The sequence below is a fragment of the Peromyscus californicus genome, unplaced genomic scaffold, assembly GCF_007827085.1.
Source record: "Peromyscus californicus insignis strain IS unplaced genomic scaffold, ASM782708v3 Scaffold_2__1_contigs__length_46816999, whole genome shotgun sequence".
NCBI classification, from domain to species: Eukaryota; Metazoa; Chordata; class Mammalia; order Rodentia; family Cricetidae; genus Peromyscus; species Peromyscus californicus.
In genome coordinates, this window is record NW_026294540.1 from 766,487 (window position 1) to 782,590 (window position 16,104).

Here is a 16,104-nt window from a genome sequence, read left to right on the forward strand (position 1 = left end):
TCAGAAACAAAGTCAAGTAGAACAAGTCACAAATCCAGGGGATAGAGACGGGGATAAAAAGTTACGATGACACACTGAGAAAATTCAACACAAACTCATTAAAAAGCATATATCAAATAGTTAAGCATTTTTATTACACTCAGTTTTACACTAAATGTAAAAGACATAAAAAAGAAAGAAATCCAGAAAAATGTATTAATCCCTGAAGGGAATTCAATTTTGTAATCCCCAAAGTGATAAAGTTGTAGCTGGAGCAATAGCAGGATTTGAGAGGATTTCAGGCTAGGGAGATAGTTTAATAGGCAAACTGCTTACTGCACAAACAGGAGGACCTGAGTTTCAAGTCACAGGACCCATGTAAAATCAGAAGACAGTAGAGCATGTTTGAAAACCCCAGGCAGGAAAACGTCCAGAAGGTCACAGACCACCTAGCCTGGTATATATAGGTTTGAAGACACTCTATCTCAAACAAAGTGGAAGGCAAAAAACGAACACTAGAGAATTGTCCTCTGACCACCACATGAGCATCCATACTTCAACACACACATATACAAGAGATCGCACACATCATTCTCACACACACACATTCTCTATCTATCTATCTATCTATCTATCTATCTATCTATCTATCTATGGTATGTGGATGCAAATTCTCAAAGCCTACCCCAAGTGATATATTTCCTCCAGCAGGACAGCATTTCCTAAATCTTTCCAAATGATACCACCAACTGAGGAGGACTGATTTCTCTGACTTCAATCTTACATGTTTGCTTTCTGTTACATGAATCAATTCATGATGAAGAAAAATTCTGAAGTAATCCTTTATGTGCCTCAACATCTGTGTTACAGAGATGAACGCTTACAAGAGAAAAACTTTCATGAGTGAAATTTTTTTAAGATTAGTTTTAATTATAATTATCTGATGCCAGTGTTTGTGTGGGTATGTGTGCTACAGAATACAAAAATATAAAGTAGGAATTCAGCTGACTATGGCAAAGCTATTAGCTGAAAGAGTCAAGGATTTTTCCAGAGAAAGCCAAGACTCAAGGAGTATTTGGTATTATTTGGTTTTTGAATATATCAGCTGTTTTCTGCTATGAATTTCAATGTGCACTATTAGAGATTTCCCAATTGATTCTTTTTTCTAAGAACTTCTAAACAGTGTGGATTGATCATTCTTTGGGCATATACAATTAAGATATTTGGATGATAGTCACACAGGCAAGGCTTCCTTCTTCTAGGCTTTTTGTTTCTCTTTTTTAGCATTAGAATCAAATATCTCCTCTAGCTATCATCCAAGGCCAGGGCCAGCTCTGAACAAAAGCATTTTATCTGACATACCTCTCAAACAGCCAAGGACAAACACAGACAAAATAAGCATTCTAGACCACCTGCTAGTCTCCTGAACTAAGGTAAATATCCATATGGAGACACCACCTAGGTCAGGTGGATGTTAGGTACTTAGCTTTGTTTCTTGTACAAATTAAGCTCAGACCCTCCCTTCTTACACAGCCTTAGTGGTATCTCTAGACTTCCCTTTTGACATTTAACTTAGAGCAAAGGGGCTTTTTGCATACCAGGTACATCAAGCTGTGACACAGCTGCCTAGATGCCCCTGCCCTGCCAGAAAATGGCGCAGCTGAGTTATAATGAGACAGATAGAGCCCTAAAGAAATATAGGCAGTTTTATCCTACTCATGATTTATACTAACATTGTAGACTCCTAACATTTTTTCATAGCCACTTCTAAGATATAGTTTGAGGACATAAATTCCCTTTTCAGTATCTCTCAACTGATTTCAGCCTTCAGTTGACCCCACCTCCTTTAAGAACTCTCCTTGGTGTTGTAAATGAAACTGCCAAATTTCAAAATTCAATATATGGGTGAAGCTCAGCACAATGGCATAAGCCAATAATATAAAAAAGCAAACAAACAATAAAAAACAAACAAACAAACAAACAAAAAACAGCCAAGCATGTGTGGCCCACCTTCAATCCCAGTACTCAGAATATATATGTATATATATTCTGTATATATAAAAATGCTAAATACCAGGAGTAGAGGTACACACCTTTAATCCCAGCACTCAAGAGGCAAAGGCTGGTGGATCTCTGTAAGTTGTTCATGGCCAGCCTGGCCTACAGAGCAAGTTCTAAGCCATTCAGATATACATGATGAGATCCTGTCTCAAAAATAAATAAGATTGGGTGGTGGCGGCGCATGCCTTTAATCCCAAAACTCCAAGGCAGAGGCAGGCAAATCTCTGTGAGTTCTAGGCCAGCGTGGTCTACAGAGTAAGTTCCGGGACAGCCAAGGCTACATAGAGAAACCCTGTCTCAAAAAACAAACAAATATAAATAAATAATAAAAAATGTTAAAAACTCAAAGGTAGGAGCTCGAAGATACAGCTGAGTAGTTCGAGCACTTGTCTATGATGCACAAGGCCCTGGGAACAGTGAATCTCAGAAAGGATATCTGAGTACAATACTACAGAGGGCTACAGCACTACAGAATACTTGTGAAAGACAACAGAAACACTAAACAACAGAAAAGTAAATAAACATCTGCTTAACAACTTACAGGAGAATATCCAACCTCACCACTTACAAAGGCAATATAAACTAAAACAAGCCTGCAGCAAGCACTAAACCACACAAGTGGCAGATGACTACACACAGTGCCACAGGGGGTCTGAAATAAGGTGGGAAGGCAGATCTCAGATGGTCCTCAACCCATAAAACGCCCCATGGGAGTGAACTTAGAGGGCAGTATGAGTGTGGAAAGGGTTTGGAAGTGACTCTTACTTGACCTATCAATTTAAAATTTTTTGCTTAAAAATTTGACCCACAGGCTTGAAGATATAACTTAATGGTTAAGAGCAGTAGCTGTTCCTCCAGAGGACCAAGGTTTGATTCCCAGCATCCACATGGTGGCTCACAACCATCTGTAACTCCAGTTCCAGGAAATCTGGTGTCCTCTTCTGGCCTCCTCTGCACATGGCACATAGACATACATGCAGACAAAACATCCATACATATAAAATAAAAATAAATAAATCTTTTTAAAAAACTAGTTCACAAGATGATTTAGCAGGTAAACAAATATATCAGCTTGTCAATCTGAGTTCAATTCACAGGACCCACATAGCAGAAGAAGAGAACTAACTCACACAAGTCACTGTGACCCACACCCAAAACCCATACCCCCCCCCCCCCCCACACACACAGGCAGAGAGAGCAAGTAAATTTTTTAATGTAATTTTAAAAATAATAGTTACCATCACATATGATACAACAAAGGTAAAACATGTAACCAAAAACAATGTTCAAGCTCTTGATGGAGAATGTATAACTAAAATGGAAAAGTATACCACAAAGACTGGACTCAGATCCCCAGAGCCCACATGAAAGTCAAGCAAGGGGCTGGAGAAATGGATCAGTGGTTGAGATCATTTGCTACTTTTGTAGAGGATCTGGGTTCAATTTCTAGCACTTAATATGGCAGCTTACAATAGCCTCTAATTTTAATTCCAAACAATCTGACACCTTCTTCTGTCCTCCTCAGGTCTGCACATACATAGTACAAAAATATACATGCAAGCAAAACACCCACACACATTAAAAAAAAAAAAAAAAAAAAAAAGGTCAGGTGTGGCAGCCTCCTGTAATCCCAGCACTTGAAAGGCATCAAAATAGGTAATCCCTGGAAGAGGATGGCTACCTACACTAGCAGGAATCTGGGGAGCTCCAGGTTCAGCAAGAAACCTTGCATCAATAAATATAGTGAAGAGTAACTGAGGAAGACATCAAGCATCAACTTCAAGTTGCCACATGAACCCACACACTATCAACAGCAAGCTAGACCAGTCTTGGTTACATAGCAAGTTCTAGGCCAGCCTGGACTATATAATGAGATGTCTCCAAAAAAAACTATATACCTATAACAGGTGTATCAGTAACATGTTGAGCATGGTGGTATACCCATAGTCCCAGCACTTGGACCACACTGAACTGCAAAGTGAAATCCTGTCTCAAAAAAACTAATATATACACATACCAGTAACTATCTATAAAAACAATATATCACCGGGTGGTGGCGCATGCCTTTAATCTCTGCACTCGGGAGGCAGAGACAGGTGGATCTCTGTGAGTTTGAGGCCAGCCTGATCTTCAAAGTGAGTTCCAGGAAAGCTAGGGCTGTTACACAGAGAAATTCTGTCTCAAAAAACAAAAACAAAAAAAAAAAGAAAAGAAAAGAAAAAAAGAAGGAAAGAAAGGAAGGGAGGGAGGGAGGAAGGGAGGGAGGGGAAAAAAAGAAAGCAATCAAAAGGTTAATACTGGGGCTGGAGAGATGGATCAGAGGTTAAGAGCACTGGCTGCTCTTCCAGAGGTCCTGAGTACAATTCCCAGCAACCACATGGGTGGCTCACAACTATCTGTAATGAGATCTGGTGCCCTCTTCTGGCCTGCAGGTACACATGCAGACAGAACACTGTATACATAATAAATAAATAAAATTAAAAAAAGGTTAACACTAACCTTTACCTAATGAACAAACCATGGTAGAGTCACACAAAGAAACACAACTCCACAAGAGGAAGGAGCCAGATACTCCCAACAGCACAGGAAAATCCTGGGTACAAGATGCCGAGCCACCAGCCCAACAAAGAGCACACTAGAAAAAGGTTAAGACCAAAAGGGACACAGATTAGGTCAGAACTTGAAGTGGCTGAAAGTGGGGAAAGGCATGACCACAAAGAAGCCCAAGGAAGCCTGGGAAAACAGAGTTATTTGTAGAACTTGATTTGTTAACACGGAACAAAAAAAAACACCCCAAAATTACAGCACTATAAACTTTTTACTAGATGTAAATTACTATGCTTCCGTAAATGATTCTGACCTCAGTAAGCTTATTTATATTCAAGTTATAGAAATAAATACTACCAACTATAAGGTAAAAAAGCCACTTATCAAAAAAAAAAAAACCTAAAAATATTAGCCGGGCAGTGGTGGCGCACGCCTTTAATCCCAGCACTCGGGAGGCAGAGCCAGGCGGATCTCTGTGAGTTCGAGGCCAGCCTGTCTCGAAACCCTGTCTCGAAAAACCAAAAAAAAAAAAAAAAAAAACCTAAAAAAGCGACTTATCTAAAAATGCTTCCCAAGGGGCTGGAGAGTAGTTGGCTACTTAGTTAAGAGCACTAGCTGCTCTTCCAGAGGGCACAGGTTCCATTCCCAGCACCTACATGGCAGCTCACAGTGGTCTCACTCCAGTCCAAAAATATCGACACCCTCTTCTGGCTTCCTGAGGTACTGCATACATGTAGTGCAAAGATAAAATACATGCAGGCAAAAACATCCATACACACAAAACATTTTTAAATGAAAAATAAAGTGCTTCCCAAAATAAAGTGCAGATACCCCAACAGACAGTAGGGGCAAAGGCAAAACTGCCTGTTTCTTTTTCTTTCTCTCTCTCTTTTTGTTTTGTTTTGTTTTTGGAGATACAGTTTCTCTGTCCTGGCTGTCCTGGAACTCACTCCATAGACCAGGCGGGCCTTGAACCCAGAGATCCACCAGCCTCCCCAGCCCCCACCTCCCAAGAGCTGGAATTCAAGGAGTAAGTCACCATCACCCAGCTATGTATTTCTAACTTTGCCTTTGCTTTTTTTTTTAAAATGAGAGACAGTCTAACCATGTAGCCCAGGCTGACCTAGAACTTACTATGTATCTCAAGCAGGCCTCAAACTCACAATCCTCTTGTCTCAGCCTTCTGAGTGTTGTCATCAGATGACACCTTGGCTGGCTTTTGTCTTTATCTGTTTGTTGGGGAGTGGGGAGGAAGGAAGGAGGGACAGGAGAGACAGTTTTCCCTATACAGTCCAAGCTGGCCTTGAACTTACAAGTGATCTGCTGTGGAACAATCTTTGTACACTGTAAATATGTATTTCTCTCTCTCTCTCTCTCTCTCTCATCCTCTCTCTCTCTCTCTCTCCTCTCTCTCTCTCTCTCTCTCTAGGGTTTCTCCAGGTAGTTTGGTCCCTGTCCTAGATTCTCGCTCTGTAGACCAGGCTGGCCTCGAACTTGATCCCGGGTGCTGGGATCAAAGGTGTGCACCACCGCCACCTGGCTGTATATTACTCTCATTGGTTAATAAAAAAGCTGACTGGCCTATAGCTGGGCAGGAGAGATTGGGCAGGAAAGCTAGACTAGGAGAATTCTGGGAAGAAGGGTGGAGTCAGAGGAGTAGTGAGATGAGGCAGAGAAGCAAGATGGACATGCCACACTGAGAAAAGGTACCAAGCCCCACGGCAAAGCACAGATAAAAAATATGGGTTAATTTTAAAATGTAAGAGTTAGATAGTAACAAGCCTGAGCTATCAGCTGGACTTTTTTTATTTTTTATTTATTTTATTTTATTTTTTTTTGTTTTTCAAGACAGGGTTTCTTTGTGTAGCTTTGGAGCCTGTCCTGGAACTCACTCTGTAGCCCAGGCTGGCCCTCGAACTCACAGAGATCCGCCTGACTCTGCCTCCCGAGTGCTGGGATTAAAGGCGTGCACCCACCACCACCAGGCCTATAATTAATATTAAGTATCAATGTCAGTTATTTGGGAACTGGCAGGTGGGAAAGAAAAGTCTGCCTACAATGATCCTCCTAGCTCAGCTTCCTAAATGCTAGATTACAGACACACCAGTTTTTAACTCAGCTTTTTAAAACTGACATATCCTTTGTGCATGTTCATAGAGTACAGTGGGATGGTGAGATAAATGCAAAGGATGTGCAGTGCTGACATCAGGGTCATCATATCACCTCTGTGCTGAGAATCCTTTGAAATTATGACAGACTGTTGCAGACCAATCACCCCAGGGTGCTGTAGACCAAGAGCACGAGTTCCTCCCACCTGCCTGTACCTTGGTATTCATCACCCAACTACTCCACTCTCAACTGTTGGCATCTACTTTATTCCATGCACGAATAAGATCATGTGGTACTTGGCTTTCTATGTATGGTCTAAATGTGAACTGTCCCCCCACAGGCTCAAGTTGGAACACTTAAGTCTCCAGCTAGAAGTGCTTTTTTTGGAGGTTGTAAAAACCATCAGAAGTGTGGGCCTAGCTAGCAGAAGTAAGTTGCTGTGATGGACCTTGAAGTTCACATTTCCATTTCTGGTTCCAGCCCAAGCTCCCTATTTCCTGGTCCACCAAAATGTAAGCAAGCCACACTGCAACCTCTCATGACCCACCTAAACTGTCAGCCAAAATAAATCTATCTTAACCTTGAGATGCTTGTCAAGTATTATAACAAAAAGAAAAGTAACTAATACAGAAAACTGACACCAAGAAGTCCTTGTAGTTATTATCTGACCAATGTGATATATATGTCTTTGGAACTGGGTAGAGGAAAGTGGAAAAGTCTAGAGAGATGAGCTGAAGAAGCCCTACACTGTTATGTTTGCAGCTCTTAATGGGACAATCCTGTGGGAGTGTGAAAGAACAAAATGCCAACAGAAATGTAGACAATGAAGACTACATTCAAGAAGTTTTAGATGAGAACAAAGTCTGTTAGAATTGGAATAGAGGACTTTCCTGTTACATTCTGGCAAAGAATCTAAGTTCTGCCTGTGTCTTGTAATTTTTGAGGCTGACTTCAAAGGTAAAGGAGTAATTAACTTGGCAGAGAAAAATTCAAAACATTCAGAGTATAGCAGTGCTACTGCTGGCTGCCATTAGCTAGGTTTATAGTAAGAATTCAGAGCAAATATGCATTTTGGTGAGGAAAGAAGCATGGGCACATTCAAAGTTACAGACAAGACAGCAAAGCTGCTCTAATTGTTAAAAAGATTAGTACCAATAAGAGAAAGGTCACACTGAAACAAGAGGAAAGGTGTCATGAAGGAAAAAACTATCAATCTGGGCTGGAGAGGTGGCTCTACAGTTAAGAGTGTATACTGCCGTTATGGAGAACCAAGTTGGATTCCCAGCACACACAACTGCAGTAACTCCAGTTCCATGGTAAATGTGATGCATCTGACCTCCACAGGCACCTGTGTACACACACAACTTTAAAATAATAAAAATAAACCCTAAAATAAATAAAGGCTCCATGGTATAAAAATACAAACTCATTTGAAAACTTTACATTTAAACTGAGAGTATTAAATCCAGGAATGGTGGCACATACCTCTAATCTCAGCACTTAGGGCAAAGTACCACAAGTTGGAGGCTAGCCTGGTCCATATAGTGAGTTCCAGGTCAGCTAGAATCAAACAGCAAGACTCTATTTCTAAATAAACAGAATCTCTGAAGAACCTAATCAAAGTCCGTCACCACAGGCACATAGTGGCTACTGCAGCTGTAGAAAAGGCCAACCTATACCTCAAGCAGGTAGCACAAATTGGCATCACCTGTGCACTGCTGGTTTTGCAGGCATGCAGAAGTAAGGTAAGAGTTAAAGGTCAAACAGGTGGTGGTGGTGAAAAAAATGCCTTTAATTCTAGCATTTGGGAGGCAGAAGCAGGTGGATCTCTGGCTTCGAGGCCAGCCTGGTCTACAGAGTAAGTTCTAGGACACAGAGAAAACCTGTCTTGAACAACCGGGGGTTCGGAGCGGGTGGGGGAGTTAAGGGTCACAGAGGTTTAATCCAAGGTTCCAGGGAAAAGCAGACAAGAAAAAGCAATGTGCAGCCCACAGGGTCAGATCTGAGATAAGAATCTATGGTCTGCTCATAAGGCTGTGAAGGTGAAGCCTAAGTTGCAAAAGCAATTCCAGAACGTTAGAGATGCCCAGAATGTGGACCATTTTCCAAGGAAAGCTGCAGCCACCAAATGGAGCTGGCCCAAGAAAGAGTCCGTATGTGCTGTAAGGCTGACCAAGCCTGTTGAAGCCCACATGATACCACAAGCCCCAGATGCTGGATATGAAGCTACAGGTTTAGTATTTGCTCTGCTGGGCTTCAGTCTTGTCTTAGTCTAATCTCTCTTTGCTATCTTCCCATCCCTCCACTTTAGAATAGCAATGTTCACTCAGTGTTTATTGGAAGTACTTAACGTTTTTTATTTTTTGTTTTTAACAAGGGTTCACAGCTATGAGTTTGCCTTACTTAAGTCTCAAAACACTCTTTTTAAACAGTACTGAGATGGTTAAGACCATGGGGACTTGTACAGTCAGAGTGAATACATCCTGCATTATGAAATGTCCCAAGTCCAACGGCAGAATGTTACTGTTTGAATATTAAAATATCATCCACACTCATATGTTTGATGAACATTTGGTCTCCAACTGGTGGCACTGTTTCAGGAGGTTTTAGAATCTTCAGGAAGTATGACCTAGCTAGCAGAAGTAGATTGCTAGAGTGGCCCTCAAAGGTGATCTCTCTCTCCACTTCTATAGACCAAGCTTTCTGCTACCTGATCCATGAGATGTGAACAATGTACACCATGTGTTACAACCACCACAGACCAAGCCCTTCCAGTTAGCCCTCCCAGTCACCATGACTGTATCTTCTAAACTGTTAAGATAAAATTCTCTTCTCAGGTTACTTCTGTCTGATATTTCCTCACAGCAACCACAAAAGACTTATTTCACTTTACATAATGTCTCTAACTCCATACAATCTGTGGTAAATGATGTGACTTCATTCTCTTTAGAACTGAGTCCCCCATTGTATGTATCTATACATCACATTCTTTCCCACTCATTCCTAGAATCGTCCAGAGAGAGAGAGAAAGAGAGAGAGAGAGAGAGAGAGAGAGAGAGAGAGAGAGAGAGAGAGAGAGAGAGAGAGAGAACATCATATTCTTTCCTACTCATTCCCAGACAGGCACCTAGGCTGATTCCCTATCTTAGCTGTTATGAACAGTGCTGGAAGAAACACAGCTGTGCAGGTGTCTCTTCTGTATGCTGACTGCAAATTCCTTTGGATATATATACCCAGGAGTGGGACTGCTGGGTCACGAGTAGTCCCATTTTTTTTAGTTTTTGAGGTTCTCCCATTCTGGGTCCATTTTGGCAGTATCAATTTACATTCCCCCCAACTACATACCACAGTTCCCTTTTCCACAACCTCACCAACATGTTATTGTCTTTTTGTTAACTGCCACTTTAACTAGGATGAGACCACATCTAACCAAAATTTAAATGTACATGTCCCCAATGATCCATTTATTTATTTTCTTTGAGACATGGTCTCACTATGTGGACACTGGCCCACACCGAGCAGGTTTTGGGGTTTAGCAGGGTATGACCAGTACTGGTTTGGTCTCTCTCTTATATGAAGACAACTCAGTAAGAGCCAGGACCCAGAAGCAGTGCAGTGGCAGCTAGACTAAAAGGCCTTGTATCACCCAGTCACTGAGGTCCAGCCACACAAGACGACTACAGACGACTCGGACGCTCACATTTTAAAACTCTCTCACCTATGTAGTCTGCCTTCACTCCCTGAGAAAATTGCTCAAGAACCCTTTCCAATCCCAAATAAGTCATTTGACAGACACCAAACACATTACCTCTACCTAAGGGTGTTTTAAAACAACACTCAATGTTTAAGTATAAGGGTTAGGGATATAACTCAATGGTTAAGTGCTTGCTTAGCATGACGAGGACCCTGAATCTGATCCCCGGTACCATACACGTTCAGAACGATTAAACATATTTAAAATGATGCTTTCAGCCAAGTATGGTGGCACATGCCTGTAATGAATGGAAGCACTCAGAAGACAGAGGCAGGAGGATCACAAGTTCATATAGTGTTCAAGGTCAGTCATGGCTAATTGACCAAAAAATAAATAAAAATAAAAAAGACAATGCTTTCACTTGTTTGCTTTTTAACAATCTCAAGAAACTCATGGACAGGGGCTGGAAAGATGGTTCAGCAGTTAAGAGCACTGGATGTTCTTCCAGAGGACCTAGGTTCAATTCCCATCACCCACATGCTAATTTACAATCCTCTGTAACTCCAGTTCCAGGGTACCTGATTCCCTCTTCTGGCATCTGAGGGCACCAGGCAATCAAGTGGTACAGAGATATACATGTAGGCAAAACACCTATACACATAAAATAAACAAGGGTTGAAGAGATGGTTCAGGGATCAAGAGTACATGCTCCTCTTCCAGAAGACCAGAGTTTGAATTCCAGCACCCATGTTGGGTAGCTCACAACCACCAGAAGATGAGACACCCTCTTGTCTCTGCAGGCACTCACACATGGCAGACATACACAGGAACACACACAAATAAATAAAAAAAAATGTCATGACAACCAGAATAAAGACTTCAAAAACAGTGGAGCCTAATCAGTGGAGAAGAGATGACCAAAAGTCCAAGTAAAGCTGCTACAGAGAAAAAGAGGGAAATGGGGACTGGGAACACACAAAAATTCTCTCCCACCCTGGAATACAAGGTAGCTGAGAAATGAAAGGGTCAACTTGAAGGGAGCACTGAGCCAAGGAAAGGTTACTATGTTGGTGTGAATAAGGTGGCCAGAAAACAACTGAAGATCGTTATGCTGTGAGTGGGCCACAAACAGCAACCCAACACAGAGGTCACAACATCAGCAAATGCCTCACAGGCACAACAGTACAAGCAATATTATGAGGCAGCTATTGTATAGTTGAGTGATCATGGTACCTCCACAGTTTAAGACACAGTTTCATTACATAATCCCAACCATTATTAAAGTTAGAAGACCAGAACAAGGGACAATAAAGGCACTTTTGGTATTAGACTGTCTGAATTTTAAAACATTGGGGGGGGGGGGGGTAACACCTTTAATCCTTTAGTAGTCAGGTGGCAGAGGTAGGTGGATCTCCGAGTGTTCGAGGCCCACCTGTTCCTGGCAGCCAGAACTACTCAGTGGACCATGTCTTTAAAGAAAATTAAGGGGGCGGGGGCTGACTGGACACTGCGGCAGGCACCAGCACTTCCAGCTACTCAAGAGACAGAGATAGGACCCGGGTGGTGGCACTCCTTTAATCCCAGCACTCGGGAGGCAGATCTCTGTGAGTTCGAGGCCAGGCTGGTCTACAGAGCGAGTTCCAGGACAGGCTCCAAAGCTACAGAGAAACTGTCTCAAAAAAACAAAAAAAGAAAAAGAAAAAGAAAGAGACTGAGGTAGGAAGATAACCTGAGCCCTGGGCCAGCGGCAAGCCTGGGGCACAAAGGTTCACCTTAAAAACAAGTAAATAAAACAGCCAAGTATGATGGGTCACACCTGTAACCCCAATACCGCAGCTGAGGCAGCTGGATTGCTAAGAATTACAAGCCAGCTAGGGCTACTTAGTGAGTTCCATCCAGACTGACTCGGATTTCCATGAGACTTTACCTCAGAAAAATCTAAATAAGTAAACATTAATTTTTAAAGTTAACATGTAGTTTGCCTTTCCTGGCTCTTCATGGTGTACAAATACCACACACACAAAAGGTACAAAAACCACGGATCTTTGTGAGCTCGAGGCCAGCCTGATCTAAACAGCAAGTTAAAAGGCCCGTCGGGGCTACACGGTAATACTCTTCCCTAAAAAACCAAAAATCGAAACAAAACAAGAACCGTTTTGTCACACGTAAAATCCAGAAGACACAGATCGCAAACATCCTGCCAGGGATGAGCGCAACTCCCAATTCAAAGTCGCGGGGCTCCCAGGTACTCGACCTGGGGACAGACCTGCGGAGACAGCGGCTCGGAGGCTGATGGTGCACCTCGGGGCCCCAGCCCGGGAGGTTCCCCGGGCGCCGGCGTCCTTCCCGCTCTACCTCAGCTCCCACCAGCTCTACGCGGCGAAGGAAGCCGCGCACCGCTGACCAACGGTGCCGCGGGCGTTAGGAGCCCCGCCTTCCCGATCGCTCCGAACCGGCCGCGCGCCTGCCGAGAAGCGGCGCGCGGGGGTGCAGACCAGGGAAGGGCCTTCCCGAGGCCGGGCCACGCGCCAAGCCCGGCCACCGGTCCCCCTCCGCGCCGCCCAGCCCCTGGGCCCCGCCCGCCTACGACAAAGCGCCGCCGCGGCCTGGGCCTGACGCGACGCGGGCCGCAGCACCGCTGAAGGCGACCGCCCGGCACGCCACCACCAACAGGCTGCCTACCAGCCCGGCCTCTCACCCCGCTGTCGCCGTTCCGTTCACCCTACACCTCGAGCCGCGCTCCACCGCGTCCGGACAGCCGGGAGGCTCGAGCGCGCCGCCCGCCGCTCGGCGCATCCGGGTCCACGGGCGCAGGAAGCAGCAGCGCCGGGGCTACGGCAAGCGGCGAGGGACTAACGGTACCTGTCCTGCAACGCCGGTCACATCCGCGCGAGGTCGCCTGAAGTTGAAAATGCTCCTGAGGGCCGAGTCAAGGGGCGGGGCTATATGCAGGCGGAGCGTTGGGTGGGTCCGGGGCGGGATCCGGAGAGCTGAGTCGCCTCTGAAAGGTCTCATCTACGTGAGTTGGGATGGGGCGTGGCCTCGTCAATACGAGGCGGAGCCTCAAGGCTCGGGGACGTTCGGGCAAACTCGGGGCGTGGCCTCGTCAATACGAGGCGGAGCCTCAAGGTTCGGGGAAGTTCGGGCGGGCTCAGGGCGTGGCCTCACCAATACGAGGCGGAGCCTCAAGGCTCGGGGACGTTCGTGCAAACTCGGGGCGTGGCCTCGTCAGTACGAGGTAGATCCTGTTTTCCTCAGTTAGGCATCCTGGGGTCTGTGAGCCCAAGACTGGTTAGGAAAAGTTCGGCGTCCTCTGGGTCTTCCTGGGGACTAGGGGACTAGCCCCAAGGCCTAAAACCCGAGTATTGCTGTGGTTCATAGAAACGAGGCTGAGATGAGGTGAGCAGAAGTCTGGAAAATACATCCAGCATCACTAGGCATCAGAGAAAAGCAAGTGAAAACCGCGACCAAGCAAGGTAGGACTGCTGTGCAAGTTTGGGGCCAACCTGGACTAAGGAATGAGACTTTAAAACACTTTTTTAAAAAGAAATTAGTCAAAGGCCGGGCGGTGGTGGCGCACGCCTTTAATCCCAGCACTTGGGAGGCAGAGGCAGGTGGATCTCTGTGAGTTCGAGGCCAGCCTGGTCTACAAAGCGAATTCCAGGAAAGGCGCAAAACTACACAGAGAAACCCTGTCTCGAGAAAAAAAAAAAAAGAAAGAAAGAAAGAAATTAGTCAAGCATGGTGGTACAAACCGGTAATCCAGTGGTTCTCAACTTGTGGATCATAACCCGTTTGGGGTGGCATGTAAGATATTTTGTATATCAGATATTTACATTATGATTCATATCAGTAGCAACATTACAGTTATGAAGTAGCAACAAAATAATCTTATGGTTGGGGGCCACCACAACATGAGGAACTGTATAAAAGGATGGAAGTTAGGAAAGTTGAGAGCCACTCAGTGTAATACCAGCCCTTGAGAGCCTGAAGCAGGAAGATGTGGGATTCAGAGCTAGCCTCATCCACACAGCATGTTTGAGGCTGTCCTGGAATACATGATGAGACCCTATCTCACAAAAACAGGAGGGAAATGTGTTAGGAGGAAGGGTCCAGACGGAGTGGTAGAAGATAAAGGAAAAGGAAGGTGAATGGATCAAAATAACATGCATGAAAATGCCAAATAATAAATTATCTTTTTTAAAACCCAACAAGGAGTTGGGGCAGCTGGAAAGATGGCTTAGCAGTTAAAAGAATTTGGGGCTCTTTGGGATGACCTGAATTCAGTTCCCAGAACCCACATCAGGTGGTCCACAGCAATTTGTAAATAAGTTGTAGGTCTGACATCCTCTTCTGGCTTGCATAGGCATTCACATATACATGGCATACACACACACACACAAATAAATAATAGAATAATTTAAAAAACAAAAACAAAAAATAAGGGGACTGAGCACTATTGCTCTTGTGGAAGGCCTAGCACCCACATCAGGGAGCGTACATGTGTACATACACACACACACACACACACACACACACACACACACACTTTTTTTTGTTGTTTTCCCATACAAGGTTTCAGCCTGGCTGTTCTGGAATTCGCTCTATAGACCAGGATGACCTCAAACTCACAGAGATCTGCCTGCCTCTGACTACTGAGTGCTGGGATTAAAGATTTTATTTTTTAATTAGGTGTGTGCATGTGTGTCTTATGTGTGGGTATGTGTACATGAATGCAGTGCCCTCAGAGACCAGAAGGTGGGGGGCTGAGTCATCTGGACCTAGAGTTATAGGCAGATATAAGCTGCTCAACAGGGGTGCTGGAAATTGAACATAAGTTCTCTGCAAGAATGGCAGGAGCTTGTAACTGCTGAGCCATGTCACCAACCCCTAAAATAAATTAAAAAAATTTTTTTTTTAGCTGGGCAGTGGTGGCATGCCTTTGACCCTTGGCAGAGCCAGGCAGATCTCTCTGTGAGTTCGAGGCCAGCCTGGTCTACAGAGCAAGATCCAGGACAGGCACCAAAACTACACAGAGAAACCCTGTCTTAGAAAAAAAAATTTTTTTTTAGATTTATCTATTTTACTTCTTGTATATAAATGCTTTGCCTGCTTGCCTGCCTGAAGCCTGCTGGATCCTCTGGAACTGGAGTTACAGATAGCTGTGAGCCACCATATGAGTACTGGAAATCAAACCCAGGTTTGCTCCTAACTGTTAAGACATCTCATCTCACCAGGCATAACCGCTTGCTTGCCATTCCAAACAAACAAAAAACTCAGCTTGTAGGATGAAGACATCTGTACTGGAAATTTGACCCAGAAAAGGCAAGAGATGTTCTGGAAGGATTACACTGGGCTGAAGTGTAATCCAAGTCTAATACCGAGGCAAAGGGTATGCAGTGAGGAGGAATAAGCTTCAACCCAAGCTCTGTGCAGGCAGGTGGAGGTTAAGCTTCCAAATCTGTGTGGAAGTCTCAGAGACAGAATGGACAGGAGGAGTGTCCTGGGGCCAGAAAATGGAAGGTTCGAAGTTTCATTTCACAACTCCACTGCTCAGGTGGGAGCCCCCACCTGCTGAGGGACATGAACAGCCATGCAGTTGAAGAAAGGAGACCCAAAAGGAGGAACACCAGGGCGTGGAAGTGGAGGCTGCTGAAGGGGATCTCTTCATAGCCCAAGAATAAGTAGCATGAAATGACAGCCAAGAGCTCACG

At 44.3% G+C, this 16,104-nt stretch overlaps 1 protein-coding gene across 14 annotated transcripts in view; it reads right to left on the reverse strand.

Annotated features, from left to right (window-relative positions):
* The window catches only part of Ep400 (E1A binding protein p400), a 109,537-nt gene extending 96,318 nt beyond the window's left edge, over positions 1 to 13,219 (reverse strand). For 13 of the 14 annotated variants that reach the window (XM_052754892.1, XM_052754889.1, XM_052754891.1 and 10 more), the window contains exon 1: positions 13,089 to 13,219. The gene's annotated coding sequence lies outside the window, so the exon portion shown is untranslated. Of the gene's footprint in view, positions 1 to 12,656; positions 12,912 to 13,088 lie in introns of those variants that run through there. The other variant, XM_052754880.1, reaches the window with a different exon arrangement.
* Positions 13,220 to 16,104: the final 2,885 nt, after the last annotated feature.